The sequence below is a fragment of the Desmodus rotundus genome, chromosome 3 (genome assembly GCF_022682495.2).
Source record: "Desmodus rotundus isolate HL8 chromosome 3, HLdesRot8A.1, whole genome shotgun sequence".
NCBI lineage: Eukaryota > Metazoa > Chordata > Mammalia > Chiroptera > Phyllostomidae > Desmodus > Desmodus rotundus.
The window spans coordinates 90,113,444-90,130,930 of record NC_071389.1 but is presented as its reverse complement, the minus strand read 5'-3'; positions in this window follow the sequence as shown (position 1 = coordinate 90,130,930).

Genomic DNA, 17,487 nt, shown 5'->3' with positions numbered 1-17,487 from the left:
CTGATCTTTTTTTATTCCTTCTTCCTTCCTTCCTCCTTCCTTTCCTTTTCTATTCCTTTTTCCTTCCTTCCCTTTTTCTTTTTCTTTTTTTTCCCTCCTATTCCCACAGGTGAGAAAATAAAACCTGGAAATATGGAAAGACCAGAGTTAGACCCAAACAGGGGTCATCCTAATAAACAAGACAGTTAGAAAATTTAACTTTGCTACTCCAGAGGACTTGCAAGGTAGGAGCAGTGAACACCAGTACACCTACTGGAAGAGGAAACCCACCAACAAAGGAACCACCAAGAGATAACAACTGAAGAAGGTGAAGAAGGGAGTGGAAGCCACACTAACCTTGATGCAGGACTGATCTGTAAATACAACTAAATACTGGAGAAATTACTCAGAACAAACAACTGAACAAGAGTGAGAGAGAAGCCTCAAAACTTTGTACACACAGAAGAATCAGCTTCAACACAAACTGTCCATATCTGCACAATAGAAAACAAGATGTGGTGGATGGAGTGACCCTCAATTAACCAGCTCGAGGGAAGGACCCATCAAAGAAAGACACAACAACAATCAAAACCCAAAGACACACAGAGAGCCAACATAAATGACAGCCCAAGACCAGCAAGCTCAGGAGATTAGGGAGATGGCACCACTAAATCCCACTGGCATTATACCATAGAATTTCATACCATAAACCCAGGGAGTCAGAATACATAAATTTAAGAAGCAGAAGCTAACAAGAAGAGTCTCACAAACAATGGGAAGACAAAGAAACAATCGCCAAAGGAAAGGAAAGGAGGAAGCCTCAGAAAGAATGCTAAATGAAATAGAGTCAAGTCAACTTTCAGATACTGCGTTCAAAGCAATGGTTATCAGGAAGTTCACTGAGCTCACAGAGAATTACAAGAAACTACAGGGAAACTACAATGAACTCACTGCAAACTATATCAACATGAAAAAGGAAATAGAAACTATCAACAAGAGCCAAGAAGAAATGAAGAATACAATTTCTGAACTGAAGAACACAGTAGAAGGAATTGAAAGCAGACTTGATGAAGCAGAGGATCGGATCAGAAAGGTGGAAGACAAAGTAGGAAAAAAAACCCAGAAAGAGCAAGAAAAGGAAAAGAGGCTCAGAAAGAATGAAGAGGGATTAAGGAAAATGCAGGACAACATGAAACGTAATAATATCCATATAATTGGGATACCAGAAGGAGAAGAAGAAGAGCAAGGGATAGAAAACTTGTTTGAAAGAGTAATGATGGAAAATTTCCCTAACCTGATGAGAGAAAAAGTCACACAAATCCAGGAATCACAGAGAGTCCCAATAAAGGGGAACCCAAAGAGGCCCACTGCAAGACACATCATAATTAAAATGGCAAAATTTTAAAGGCATCTGCAAGGTGCCTTTAAAGACAAAGAGAGGATCTTAAAGGCACCAAGGGAGAAACAGGAAGTAACATACAAGGGAGCCCCAATAAGGTTAGCAGCTGACTTCTCAATGGAAACGCTCCAAGTCAGAAGAGAATGGCAAAAAATATTCCAAGTAATGAGAACCAGAGGCCTGCAACCAAGACTACTTTACCCAGCAAGGCTCTCAATCAAGATAGAAGGCCAAATAAAGGGCTTCCCAGACAAAAGAAGTCTAAAAGAATACACCTCCACCAAAACAGCTCTGCAAGAGATGCTAAAGGGACTGCTTTAAGGAAAGGAAGGAAAAGAGAAAAAGAGGGGAACACAGGTACAAAAAAATGGCAATGAATAAGTACCTATCAATAATAACCTTAAGTGTAAATGGATTAAATGCTCCAATCAAAAGACATAGATTAGCTGAATGGATAAGAAAGCATGACTCACGCATATGCTGCCTACAAGAAACCCACCTCAGGACAGAAGACCTACATAAATTGAAAGAGAAGGGCTGGAAACAAATTTCCCAAGCAAACGGGCAGAAAAAAAAGCAGGGGTAGCAATACTCATATCAGACAAAATAGACTTCAAAAGAAGGGCCATAAAGAGAGACACAGAAGGTCACTTCATAATACTCAAAATAAGAATCCATCAGGAAGACATAAACATTGTAAATATATATGTGCTCCCAACATAGGAGCACCCAAATACATAAAGAAAATCTTGGAGGACTTCAAGAAAGATATTGACAGCAACACAATTATAGTAGGGGAATTTAACACCCCACCGTCAAAAATGGACAAATCTTCCAAACAAAATATCAAGAAGGATAATGTGTCACTGAACAATAACCTAGATGAAATGGACTTAACTGATATATATAGAGTTTTTCATCCCAAAGAAGCAAAATACACATTCTTTTCAAGTGTACATGGAATATTTTCAAGGGTAGAACACATGATAGGACACAAAGCAAGCATCAATAAATTCAAGAAAACTGAAATCATATCAAGCATTTTCTCTGACCACAAGGGACTGAAACTAGAAACCAACCCCAAAGGAAAAAAACCCAAACACTCAAAATCATGGAGATTGAATAGCATGCTATTAAACAATGAATGGATCAAGAACAAGATTAGGGAAGAAATCAAAAAGTTTCTGGAAACAAATGAAAATGAACTCACAACAACCCAAAACTTATGGGACACAGCAAAGGCAGTCCTGAGAGGGAAGTTCATAGCGATACAGGCCTACCTTAAAAAGATAGAAACATTTCAAACAAACAACCTAACCCTACGCCTACAAGAACTCAAGGAACAACAACAAAGACAGCCCAGAGCAAGTAGAAGGAAGGAAATAACCAAGATCAGAGCAGAGTTAAATGACATAGAGACTAAAAGCACAATTGTAAGGATCAATGAATCCAGGAGCTGGTTCTTTGAAAAGATAAACAAAATTGACAAACCTTTTAGCAGACTCATCAAGAAAAAAAGAGACAGGATCCAAATAAACACAATTAGAAATGAAAGAGGAAAGATTACAACTGATACCACAGAAATACAAAGGATGGTAAGAAATTACTATGAAGAACTGTATGCCAAGAAATTTGAAAACCTAGGTGAAATGGACACATTTCTAGAAAAATATAATCTTCCAAAACTGAATGAAGAAGAAGTAGAAAGCCTGAACAGAACAGTAACAGCTGGTGAAATCAAAGCAGTAATCAAAAAACTCCCAGTACACAAAAGCCCTGGACCAGATGGTTTCACAAGAGAATTCTACAAAGCATTTAAGGAAGAGCTAACCCCCATCCTTCACAGACTATTTGAAAAAATCCAAAATGATGGAAGACTATCAAACTCTTTTTAGGAAGCCAGCCTCATCCTAATCCCAAAACCAGATAAAGATACAATGAAGAAAAAAAACTTAAGGCCAATATCACAGATGAACATAGACACTACAATTCTCAACAAGATATTGGCAAGCTGCATCCAGCAATACATTAAAAAGATCATACACCATGACCAAGTGAGATTCAACCCAGGGATGCAAGGATGGTACAATATTTGCAAATCAATAAACATAATACATCACATCAACAACAGCAAAGACAAAAATCACATGATTATATCAATAGATACGGGAAAAGCATTTGATAAGATACAGCACCCATTTATGATAAAAACACTCAGCAAAGTGGGAATAGAGGGAGCATTCCTCAACATAATAAAGGCCATATATGAGAGACCTACAGCCAACATCATACTGAGTGGACAAAAGCTTAGAGCTTTCCCACTAAGATCAGGAACAAGACAAGGATGCCCTCTCTCACCACTCCTATTCAACATAGTATTGGGAGTCCCAGCCACAGCAATCAGACAAGAAAAAAAAAAAAAGTAATCCAAACTGGAAAGGAGGAAATGAAAGTGTCACTGTTTGCAGATGACATGATAATGTACATGGAAAATCCTACAAACTCCACCAAAAAACTACTCAACCTAATAAATGAATTTGGCAAAACAGCTGGATACAAAGTCAATAGCCAGCAGTCAAAGGCATTCCTGTATACCAACAATGAAACAGCAGAAACAGATATCAGGAAAAAAAAATCCCATGTGATAACAGCAACAAGAGAAATAAAGTACCTAGGAATAAACCTAACAAAGGAGGTTAAAGACCTGTACTCAGAAAACTACACAACACTGAAGAAAGAAATTAAGGAAGATACAAACAAATGGAAGCATGTACCATGCTCATGGATTAAAAGAATTAACATCACCAAAATGGCCATACTACCCAAAGCGATTTACAGATTGAATGTAATCTTTATTAAAGTACCCACGACGTATTTCACAGATAGAGAACAAACATTTCAGAAATTTATATGGAACCATAAACGCCCCCGAATAGCTGCAGCAATTTTGAGAAACAAGAACAAGGTGGGAGGGATCACAATACCTGATATCAAACTGTATTACAAAGCCACTGTACTCAAAACAGCCTGGTACTGGCATAAAAACAGACACATAGAGCAATGGAACAGAACAGAGAGCCCAGAAATGAACTCAAGTGTTTACAGTCAATTAATATTTGACAAAGGAAGCAGGCGCATAAAATGGAGCAAAAATAGCCTCTTCAACAAATGGTATTGGGAGATCTGGACAGCTACGTGCAAAAAAAATGAAACTTGATCACCAACCTACACCATACACAAAAATAAATTCAAGGTGGATAAAAGACTTAAATATAAGTCGTAACACCATAAAAGTCCTAGAGGAAAACATTGGCAGGAAAATCTCAGACATTCCATGCAGCAACATCCTCACAGACACATCCCCTAAAGCAAGGGACATAAAGGAAAGAATAAACAAATGGGACCTCATCAAAATGAAAAGCTTCTGCATGGCTAAAGAAAACAGCATCAAAATAAAAAGAGAACCAACAGTATGGGAAAACATGTTTGCCAATGATACCTCAGACAAGGGCCTGATCTCCAAAATATATAAAGAACTCACACGACTCCACTCCAGGAAGACAAACAACCCAATTAGAACATGGGCAAAGGACTTGAACAGTCACTTCTCCAAGGAAGACATACAGAGGGCCCAGAGACATATGAAAAGATGCTCAGCATCACTAGCCATCAGAGAGATGCAAATTAAAACCACAATGAGGTACCATCTCACACCGGTCAGAGTGGCCAACATAAACAAATCAACAAACAAATGTTGGAGAGGATGGGGAGAAAAGGGAACCTTAGTGCACTGTTGGTGGGAATGCAGAGTGGTGAGGCCACTGTGGAAAACAGTATGGAATTTCCTCAGAAAACTAAAAATGGAACTGCCCTTTGACCCAGCAATTCCACTGCTGGGATTATACCCTAAGAACCCTGAAACACCAATCCAAAAGAACCTATGCACCCCAATGTTCATAGCAGCACAATTTACAATAGCCAAGTACTGGAAGCAACCTAAGTGCTCATCGGCAAACGAGTGGATCAAAAAATTATGGTATATTTACACAATGGAATTGTATGCAGCAGAGAGAAAGAAGGAGCTTGTACCCTTTGCAACAGCATGGATGGAACTGGAGAGCATTATGCTAAGTGAAATAAGCCTGGCAGTGAGGGACAAATACTATATGATCTCACCTTTAAGTGGAACATAATCAACAAAAGAAAAAAGGAAACAAAATATAACCAGAGACATTGAAGTTAAGAACAATCTAACAATAGCCAGAGGGAAGTGGGGACTGGATAGTGGGGAGAGGGGTTTACAGGAGCTACTATAAAGGACACATGGACAAAATCAAGGGGGAGGATGGAGGTTGGGGAGGGAGGTGGGTTCAGCTGGGGTGGGGTGGAGGGATGGGGAGAAAATGCAGACAACTGTAACTGAATAAAAAGAAAAAGAAAAAAAGAAAGCAATAAACAGAACTGAATGGCAATGTGTGAATAAGTCACCCAGTTCCAGCATCAACCTTCCCCTCCTACCCTGCAAGCAAAATCTGTTACTTCTCCCATTGAATTCTCCACCTCTGCTCTGCACCTTTCACACTTTTATTGTCATTTGTTTATGGTACCTGTCTTCCCAAACAGACAGCCACCTTCCAAAAGAATCACTTTTCTTAATTTTTCGTCTTTGGCATCTAGTGCACATTTTCCACCTGTTGAGTGAAGAGGTAGACAGAAGACTTTGCATTTGAGTCCTGGTCAGAAAGCTTCCCCGTAGAATCCCAGGACCACAGGGCCAAGGGCCCCTGAGAAGTAAGCCACCCAGCCCCTGTCCCTAATACCTGGATACAGTGACTGACTCTCATGCACACATCTTGGAGACACTATGCCTTTGTTATATACCATATATTGCAAGTATTTTCTCCTGTAGAAAACTATGAAATTAAATCTGTACATTTCTACTTTATGGCTTCCGGATCTTTTGTTTAAGAAGTCCCTTCTCACTTGGGGATTATGAATGTTCTCTGATGTTTTATTTCAATACTTTTCACCATTAATTTTTAAATTTATAGCTTTATTTTTTTTTAAGTTTAGGCCTTTAATCTATCTGAAATTTGTTCAGGCTATGCAGTAGAGATATATTTCTTCCCAAAGGACAGCCAATTGCCTGAACACCCATTTAGTCCATCCTTTTCCCTGGTTTGAGGTACCACAGTAATCATATAACAAACTCCCACATATTCTCACAGATTTATTATTAAGCATTCTCTTTTATTCTATTGATTTCTTTGTCTGCTTCTGAGCCAGAGCCACACTGTTCTAATTATTGTAGGTCTATTTCTCTCTCTATATCACATGTAATAGTGCTAAATTGGTCTTGCCTTCACAGCATAGATTCCACTTAATTATGTCCCTTAAAAGATGAGCAAGTAATTAAATTGTAGTATGACTGTACAATAAAATACTACTTGGCATTAAGAAGAAATGAACTGACACTCATAACAACATGGATGAATCTGAAAAATAGGCTAAGTAAAAGAAGTCAAACATATAAAACACACACTGCCTGGTTCCATTTATATAAAATTCTAAAACAGACAAAAGTAATCTACAGTGACATAAAAAAACCAATGGCCTCCTGGGGTAATGAAAGTGTTTAATATTTTGATTGGGGTGGTGGTTTCATATGCCAAAATTCTTTATGCTTAAAGTGGGTGATCATATGTAAACTATGCTTCAATAACTTTTTTAATAAGAAAATTATCTATGCTATTTTATTACCACTTTTCTTGCAGCCAAAAGTTGTGCTGTTTACTCTTTGCACCAATTTCACTTGACTTCTATTGTCACCACTTCGTATGCATTCTCTTTCTAAGATCCTCAGTGACCTCCATCTTGCGAATTCAAAAGGACAGTTTACTCCTCACCTCACTTGACCTCTCTTTAAAATTAGATACAGTTGGCCCACTTCCTCCTCCTTGAAACACTTCCTTCCATGGGTCCACCGACTGCTTCCTTTCTCGGTTCTTTGGCATCATGTACGCTCCTTCTCTTTGGCCTACTTTGTTGGTCCTCATTTGCTGTCAGCCCTGAGTGTTGACACCTCTGGCTTCTCCTCCAGGACCCCTCTTCATGTACTTCTCACCAGGCAATCTCATTCACTCAGGTGGCAGACATGACCGAATTTAGAACTCCTCCCAGACTTCTCTTCTGAGCTCTTGATCCACACATTCAACTGCCTACATCGTGTTTCCTTCTAGAGGACCTAATGTTCATGACTAAACTCCCAAATTTCTCACCAAATCTGCTCTTCCTTTGCTCTTCCCATCAGAGTAGCAGCACGTCCTTTTACCTGCTTTCTAGAAAGCTGAAATAAAACCATGAAAATTTATTTTCTTTCAACCTCCACAATTTAGCTACTGCTAAGTGCTGCTTCAAAGTAGATCTCAAATCCATCTCTTAATATCCTCATCTGGAAAGCAGAGTAAACACTTTTCATGTAAATTAGTTCTTGTCACTGTCTGTTTTAAAATACCTCAATAGCCATGAGGCCATGGCTTTTTACTCCCTAGTCACATCCCCCTTGCTCTTGTGTTCACTCATTACTGTCCAATTACACAAGGGTTTCTTAAGCCTGTGCCTCTTCATATACTCTTCCCTTTGCAGGGGTGACCTGCCTCCTTTTAGGTTAGCTGTGCCCTGGGGATTTACAACTCTGTTTCATCTGTATAATCAAGGGAGTAGATATCAGAAAATATACACTAAGATAAATAAAGATGAGCTAGTCACTCAGAATACCAGTTTACTAAATAAAATAGAAGATGAAACTTCCCAGAATGTTGGCACTTGATATGAAAAGACAACCCTTTGTATTACAACAGAAGGAAGGATATGAGCAAAGGCACAGAGTTAAGGTGCCAGCTACTGAATTGCTACCATTGTTAACCAATGGGTCAGTTAACCAGATTAATTACTGGAGAGCTCTTTTACAACCTAGACATAAACTACCTTACAGCAGGGATTTTGTTTGATTCATTGTTACATCCTTAGAGCCTAGTACAGAGCTTAGCCCACAATACATGGTAGAACATTAATTAAACAATGAATTAATTTAAAATCAGAATGGAGAGAATTAACTAAAAAAACCTTGAAATAGTTCATGCTATTGTCATGATTCGATGGAAGATTATGAACCTTGAATATGGAGAACATTACCTGTTCCAGATTAGCAACATTTCTGGAGTTGATATATTTAACTAAAAAAAACCCAAAAACCATAATGATACATGCAAAAAAAAAAAAAAAGAAAGTAGATCACCAATTTATACCATACACAGGAATAAACTCAAAATAGACAAAAGGCTTAAATGTAAGTTGCAAACCCATAAAAATCCTAGGAGAAAACATAGGCAGACATCTCTCACAGCAATATTTTTGCCGATATATCTCCTTGTGCCAAGACATAAAGGAAAAAAATAAACAAATGGGACTACATCAAACTAAAAAGGTTCTGCACAGCTAAAAAAAAAATCAACAAAATGAAAAGGGAACTCACTAAATTGAGAATATATTTGCCAATGATACATCTGATAAGTGGTTCATCTCCAAAACACATAAAGAACTAATACAACTCAACACCAGGAAGAAAAACAATCCAATTTAAAAATAGGCCAAGGACTGGAATAGACACTTCTCCAAAGAGGACAAACACATGACCAAAAACATGAAAAAAATGCTCAACATCACTAATCATCAGAAAGATGCAAATTAAAACTGCAATGAGATATCTCCTCACACCCACCAGAGTGGTTACCATCAATAAATCAACAAGTTCTGGCAAGGATGTGGAGAAAAGAGAACCCTAGTGCACTGTTGGTGGGAATGCAGACTGGTACAGCCACTCTGGAAAACAGTATGGAGTTTTCTCAAAAAATTAAAAGTGGAGCTGCCTTTTGACCCAGCAATTCCAGTTCTGGGAATATATCCTAAGGAACCCAAAACACCAATTCAGAAGAATATGTGCACTCCCATGTTCATAGCAGTGTTATTTACAAAGCCAAGGTCTGGAACATCTCATGCGCCCATCAGTAGATGAGTGGATAAAAAAGTGGTGGTACATTTACACAGTGGAATACTATGCAACCGTAAAAAAGGAAGGAAGGAAATCTTACCTTTTGTCAAAGGCGAAAGATTTATACGATCTGAAGAGAAACCAGAGTGTGGAAATCTTACCTTTTGGGACAGCATGGATGGACCTGGAAATCATTGTGCTAAATGAAATAAGCCAGTCAGAGAAAGACATATACCATATGATCTCACATACATGGACTCTAATGAACAAATAGAAATAGAGGCATGGATACATGGAACAGACTAATGGCTATTGGGGGGGGAAAGGGGGAGGATTGGATAAAAGGAGGTAAAAGGATTAGCCAAAGAACATATATTTATAACCCATGGACACAGACAACAATGTGGTGATGGCCAGCGGGAAGGAGGAGTTGGGGCTGGGGAAGGGGGACAAAGGTGAAAATATTGAGACATCTGCAATAGTGTTAACAATAAAAAATAAAAAAACTTCATAATGATTAAAAACATTAATTTTTGAAAGTTAGTTTGGTAAGCAATAACAGCAAGTAAATAGGACATAAAGTATAATAAATTAATGAGTATAAAAAGTACTCAAGTCCTCACCTTTTAAAATAGTGAAAGCAACTGAAAATTTTAAGTATCTACTGTTCGACCTTCATAGGAAACATCTGGATTTACCAGAAAATGAGGTGAGAAAGAATATGACCAGATTTCCTAAATATTTCAGCTAATGTTTCAATTTTTGCATTAAAAACTAAAATTTACGTGCATATTTATTCTTTGAAACTGACCTTTAAAAAATATTGTGCAATAAAATATTTTTAAATTTTAGTTTACAGGAAAACTTTTGTCTGCTGAAGCCAAGTATCTTATTACCAGGATTTGTCATAACAGATGTACAAAATGAGGAAAGTACTGGTGCAAGAACTCTTTGGAAACTTCTTTCAATAACATCCTCTTATTCTTGCTATTGGTTGTTTTTTTTTTCTAATTGTCTCCCTTGTGTACTAGAAAATCACCTTTACTCCATGGTACAAATGAGATTTTTACACTACAAATTACCCTTCAGCAGAGGAATTTTGGACTGATTCATTCACTCCACACCAATCCATCCACACCCTGTAGACTGGGCCCTTATCACAGTAGCTTCTGACTGGTTCTTTTCAGATCAGAAAGTGTCTGCCCTTGAAATTTCTGTACATGTAATTAGAACCCTGAGAGTTTAGAGGAAGAAACACTTTTATATAATACTTTATAATCTGTACATGTTTATGAGTGATTGACCCCTCTGGGGTTGAAATATAACAGATCCTGTGTTAGTCCTGAATTGTTTTCTAAAATGACAAATTTGTTCTCTGGTATATTTTATATCCCTGAACAGATGTACATTTTTAATTTCTTTTTTTTTTCAAAGACTTTATTCATTTACTTCTAGTAGAGGATAAGGGAGGGGGAAAGAAAGGGAGATAAACATCAATGTGTGAGAAATACATCAATTGTTTGCCTCTAAACAACCCCGATGGGGGACCTATCCCATAACCCAGGCACATGCCCTGAATGGAAATTGAACCTGAGACTCTTCAGTTTCCAGACCAGCACTCAATCCACTAAGCCACACCAGCCAGGGACAGATGTACAATTTTTGTAGAGCTCTTGGCCCTTGGCAGTAACACTGTGGGAAACAGGTTGCTGAACTTTTGCCATAGAAAAATGATGACTCAGCAGGTTCTACTGAAAAACCATTTACCACCTGCTATTCCTGGCTATACTCTGCCTTTTCAAAAGCAAGTATATTTGATATTGTAAAATTATTGAAGATTTCATTTTAATTGAGATTCACAGCTGAGGGTAAAAGCATAGCATTAATATTGAAAGACATGAATCTCTTAGAATAGTTTAGAACACATTTCTCAGACCTCTACATGAAACTCAGAGGAGAAAATCAGGGACTTTAGCTTGTGATGAATCAGGATGATTTCTGCAGAGCTCTGAGGCATGAGTCCCCATTCTTCTCTGAGATCTGAGGCAGGTTACTTACTCTCATTACAGAATGAAAACAAAACCACCTACTTCATGAGGTTGGTGTTAATATAAATGTCACGTATGGAGTGCCAGGGCTGGCTCAGTGTCATCCCCCATTAAGTTGCAGTGAGCATTTCCCCACCATAAGCTGGAAGAACAGCTGCGGTCCCACAAGAAATCTAGATTACAATGTTATGGTCCATTCCTAAGTAAAGAAGAATTTGATGGCAAAAATATGGCAGCAATCTGTTTAAATAAACAGACCAATGCAGAAACCACATACATGTTGGACTCAATTTTGGTGATTTTAAAAGCACTCTTGATTTTGTGATACCAACCAGATTCCTCTTTTTTCTCTGAAGATGGGCTGCCCCTTTCTCTAGGTAATCTAAGGCAGCATTTCTGGTACATAAAAATTCTGAAGACATTTGGAAGCCAGTTCTCCCAAACTGTGACTTCACAAAGGCTAGCTACCTTTCACATATTCTTTTTTTTTAATTTAATTTTTTGTATTTTATTTCATCTTTATTGTAATTTTTTTCCATTACCTTTTAGTCCCCTTATAACCCCCTTCCCCCAGCAATCACCATGCTGTCATAGCATGTATCACAGTTGGTCGTTGGTGCCAATTCAATGCCAACAAGAACCCCAAATTTGGGGTGTGGTAAAGAAGGAAACTTCATTCAGTGCAAAACTGCTCAATTGTGGTGTTGCAAGGCTGTGAGCTGGTCCTGGGGCCGGGCAGCCCTATCCAGGTCAGATATGGCCTGCTCTGCTCCTGGCTGGTTTGCTCTGCTCTGTTTGTTACAGATCTGCTTTGCCCTGTGTTGATCTTCTCTAGTCTGTGCATCTGCTGTGGCCCACACTGGTCTGCTCCATTCTGCTCCCATAAAACATCTCTGGTGTTTCTGCTTAGCTGAGGAACAGCAGTCTTCAGTGGAAAGGTAAAGTGTGCTTCCAAACCCAGAGGGAAGCTCACTTATATAGACAGAAGTCCCCGCCATGGGTCCTTGATTGGTGCTCCTCATGCAAACAAGGTCTCCAAATCTTTGAAGTTTCAGTGACTGTCCTGATTTGTCAGAATGGAGCCAAATGGTGAGTGAAGATATTGATGGGGGATATACCTGTGCAGCTCCCATTGGATGGGGAAAGCCTCAGTCCTATTTATTGGTTTCCAGGAACTCTTATAAGGGCTGGATAAGACTGCAGAAACACAGTGCAGGCAGGCTGTTCGGTGTGGTCAAGGAGTTCAGTGCAGGCTTCTTCCTGAAGTACAGTTTGCATGAGAGGCCCCTGTGTAGAAATAACTGCCAGACTCTTTTTTAAATTTTATTATTTTATTCTATTTTTTAAAAAATTTAGGCCCAGTTAGCCATCAAAGCCCTAAGTAGATATCTTCTTTCTCAGGGTCCACACCTGGGAGGTAAGGAAGTAGGAAAGGCTCTAGAATTGAAGTCCTGCCTTTGGGCATATTCCCTCAGATGTTACCCCTCCTTGGGGTGCTGACCTATGTCCACTGTCCTGAGACTTGCCTTTTCGTTCTCTTAGTGGGCTGTTTTGCGGAACTGGAGTTCTTAATTTTCATTTGGTTCTATTTACATCAAAAATGTCCATGCCCAGGAATAAATCTAACAATAAATTGTGTGTATGTGTCCTGTTAAGAAATCGTTCTTTCCACAAGTACATGAAGATATATTCTAATATTATCTCCTAAAAGCATTATTGTTTTGCTTTCACAATTAAGTCTATTGTCTATTGTCCATATGGTGTTAATTTTTGTTTAGGTTTAAGTCAGGAATCAACTTTAATTTTTTTCTGTATGGGCTCCCAAATGGTCCAGAACCACTTATTGAAAATTTCCTCCCTTCACTCACAACCTTGAAGTACCATATTTGTCAGAAATATGATATGCATATGATTTATTATTCAAATTAATTAAATTTTCAGAGTAAGAGATGACATTGTTAATAATAGCAATAGAACAAGAGACATAAACAGGTTGTTTGAACAAACTGGGATGATGATCACTCATCATAAAGCAGGGTTCATGTTTCTGGGCTCTCTGTTTTCTCCCATTTCTAACCATCTTTGCACCAGAACCCACTGTATTTTATTTCTTCAATTTTAGAATATGTTGTTTTTCTATTGAGTATGTCCTCTTATCTCTTCCTTCAAGATTGTCTTAGATATTCTTGGCCTTTTGCTTTGTCATATAAATATCAGAACCACTTGGGATATCTCACCAAAAACAAAACAAAAAATCCATTGTTTTTTTTAAAGTAAAATTTCACTGATTAAGTAGGTCAATGACATATTTAAAATAATGAATTATGACCATGGTATAGATCTCCATTTATTTAGAGCGTCTTTATTTTTTTTCTCAGTAACATTTATAGTTCTCTGTATAGAAGTTCTCAACATCTCTTGTTGGATTTATTCCTAGGCATTTGAACATTATCTGACATATTACAAGGTTTGCTCTTACTTTCACATTATTTTATATTTTATTTTTCTTGAGTTACTGTATCAGCTAGGATCTTCATTAAATTTTGATTAAGTAATAGCAATATACATCCTTATCTTGTCAAATTACCAACCAATTTCTTAATTTAAAAAAATTTTTATTGTTTCATTTTGAGGACTTATTATTGGGTGCACACATATTTAGAATCGTCATATTTTCCGAGTGGTCTGAGTCTGTTTATCACGATGAGGTGGCTGTCTTTATCACTAGCATAGGAAAACCTACTTGGCCGAATATGCCTACATCTACTTTTATGGTCAGTGTTTGCCTCACGTACCTTTTCTGTTCTTTTTCCCTCAAATTTCATATTTATGTTAGAGATATATTTCCTATAGACAACATACAGTATTTTTTTAACATACAGTATTTTTAAATCTAGTCTAACCATTTTTGTCTTTTAACTGGAATATTTAGTCAACTTACATTTTAAATAATTACTTAAATATTAGGAGTTTAATATGATGCCTTGCTATTTGCCATTTCCGTTTAGTGTCTCTTTTTCTTTCCATGTTTTGGATTGAGTATATATTTTTTGATTTTCCTTTTTTTATCTTTGGTTTATTTGGGAAGTTATGGACCCTTTTACTATTCTTCTTTTGGTTGCCTTACACAGTACAAAATGCACTGACTTATCAGAATCTAATACAATTGTACAGATATACGCCACTTCTGGATACATTTTAAGAAATGCACTGTTAACTGAGTGTTCTAGTGCAAGCACTGTACACTGCACTTACACAAACCTAGATAGTATGTCTGCCATAGACCTAGGTTATATGGTGCAGCCTACTGTTCCTAGGCTAAAACTCTGTATGGCATGTTACTGTAAAAACAACGTGACATGAAGTCAAGCACTAGAGAAAATGATGCAATCAGGAGACGGTAAACACAAGATACATGAGGCTGTGGCCATTGTACCATCCCACAGTGTTTTACAGCACATTGGTTTTTTATAAGGAGAAAAATTACCCTGTAATGATTAAAACTTATAGTAACTACATAAATCAGTGACATAGTCATTTATTACCATTTTCAAGTATTATGTACTCTACATAACTGTATCTGCTATACTTTTATGCAACTGGAAGCACAGTGGGTTTGTTTACACCAGCATCACCAAACACGTAATACTTTGCACTGCAACGTTACGATGGCTACCATATCACCAGACGATAGGGACTTTTCAGCTCCATTATGATGTACGGGACCACCAAGGTAGGTGCAGTCTGTTGTTGACCAAAATGTTGTTATGCAGCACATGACTGTAATTGCACTTTCATTCTCTTCTCAGAAAATGCAAGGACTTTAGAAATTTTACCTTCATTTTCTTCCCCAACTTCTATGTTATCATGTATTTTAATTTTGTATATATTTGAAATTCTGCAGACATTATTACCATGGTTTTATATGGTCAATATTTATTTAAATTTATCACATTTATAATTTTTCTTGCTCTTTGTTCTTTTCTTACCACTCTGATGTTTTTACATAAACAATATTCTCTAGAATTTTTTTTGAAGTCTGCTGATAATGAACTCTCTCAGCCTTTGTTTGTCTGAAAATACCTTGAGGAATATTTTTCCTGGGTGTAGAGTAACTCTGGGTTGGCAGGGCTTTGGGTGTTGTTTTTCCCAGCATGTCAAAGGAATCAGTCTATAATCTCTGGCTCCCATAATTGCTGTTGATTTATGTGTTGTCCTTCAAACTGCTGCTCCCCTGAGGGCGCTTTGCCTTTTTTATTCTATTTTTTTAATCTTATTCCTTTTATGAGCTTTTCTTATGGTCTTTGGACTTCTGTTTTACTAGAATGTTATTAGAGATGGAATTCTTTGTAGTATTCTGCTTGGGGGTTGAATAGGGTTTCTGAAATCTGTGAATTGATGTTTACATTAGTTTTAGAATACACATTTTTATAAGTTAGATCTTTAAATATTATTCTGCCTCATACTGTCTCTTGTCTTCTCTCGTCCTATTAAGCATCTTCTTACTGACTGCTTTCAGTTATATCTTCCACCCTTTTCTCTTTCTGGGATTACTTCTTATAGTTGTCTTTCTGGTCTGAAAATTATTTCTTCTGGTCCGACAACTCACTTTTTTTTCTATCTCTAATTTGCTGATAAATCTTGTCTATTTTGTTCTTCATGTATTGAGTTGTAGGATTTCTATTTCATTTTTATTCAGATATGCAGTGTCTCTTTTAAATTTCTAGTTATCTGCCGAAATGCTTAATCTTGACTTTTATCACTATTCCAGTATTTGGAGCACTGTACTTGTTTGCATTATCTGGTTGTGTGTGTGTGTGCTTATTTTATGTTGGCATGGCTCCTCACCAATCCAATTATCTTTGATTATGTGCTGGATAATGTATTTTTAAAAGATTATAAAAATAATTTGAGGTTTAGGAGTAACCTGTCCCCAGAGATGATTTTTGTTTGCTTCTGCCATGTACCTTTAGGTAGCAGCAAACCAGAATAAATATAACCCAATACCAAGAATTGCATTCTGAGCTGTTTCACTCACCCGCACGGGGTATAGCTCTTATGGTGCCAAATAAAAGCACAAGAGTTATAATAGGGACCCCACTCTTGACAGGCCCAAACTCTGCCTGCCTGTCCTTGAACATCATCAAAATCCTTGCTTCACTTCTCACTTACTTCTTTTGGATTAGAAAATGTCCCTGGAGCAAAAGTGATCCCATTTTCCATATTCACCAGTTTATCCTAGATTGCTTAGTAATTCTTCACAATCATATCAGCTCTCCCTTGGCCAGTGCTCATTTCTCTTGGTTTTTTAGTTGTTAAGAGGTCTGAGTTACCTAGCTCACCATTACAAGAATTAGGTGTTCTCCACATAAAATATGAATTGGATTCTAGTTTCTGCTCTGGAATTTACTAGTTGTTTTAACCTTCAAAAATTTACTTATAGTCCATGGGCCTGTTCCCTCACATATAAAAAGAAGGATTTAACAAGAGTTGCTCGGGGCCCTGAAGTTCAGTGTCTACTTGATTAGCACAATTTACTCTAGATCACTACCAACTAGATTGCCAACTAGATTTTAGGATAAGAAGCCCAAAGAGACGAATTACAGAATGCAGTGACTATTGTTTTTCTTGCTTTTCCTGCAACTAAGAGTAGGTGCTAGTATTTTAAGAAAAAAAAGGAGCGCAGGGAAAGAGATTTGCTAAAATCCTTTTTTCAGTGGAGCCACTATCATCATGGATGACAGTACTGTCAGTCCAAGAATGCCATTTTATAGTCCTGCCACTCCTGAGATTGGGTGAAAACAAGAGGACTGAGATCAGTCTGGCTAAGAGGAATCTCAGAACACATTATTAGCCAGTCCACCAGCTTTGTAGGAGCCAGAAGATGCAGTGTTTCAAGCCCCATTCCAAGGAGTACATTTGACAAAGGTTTATATTAATCAAAGAGGCTTCTGTCCCCCATCCAGCATTGCATTAAGCCATCCCATTACTGTAACAATCTGTATCGCAAG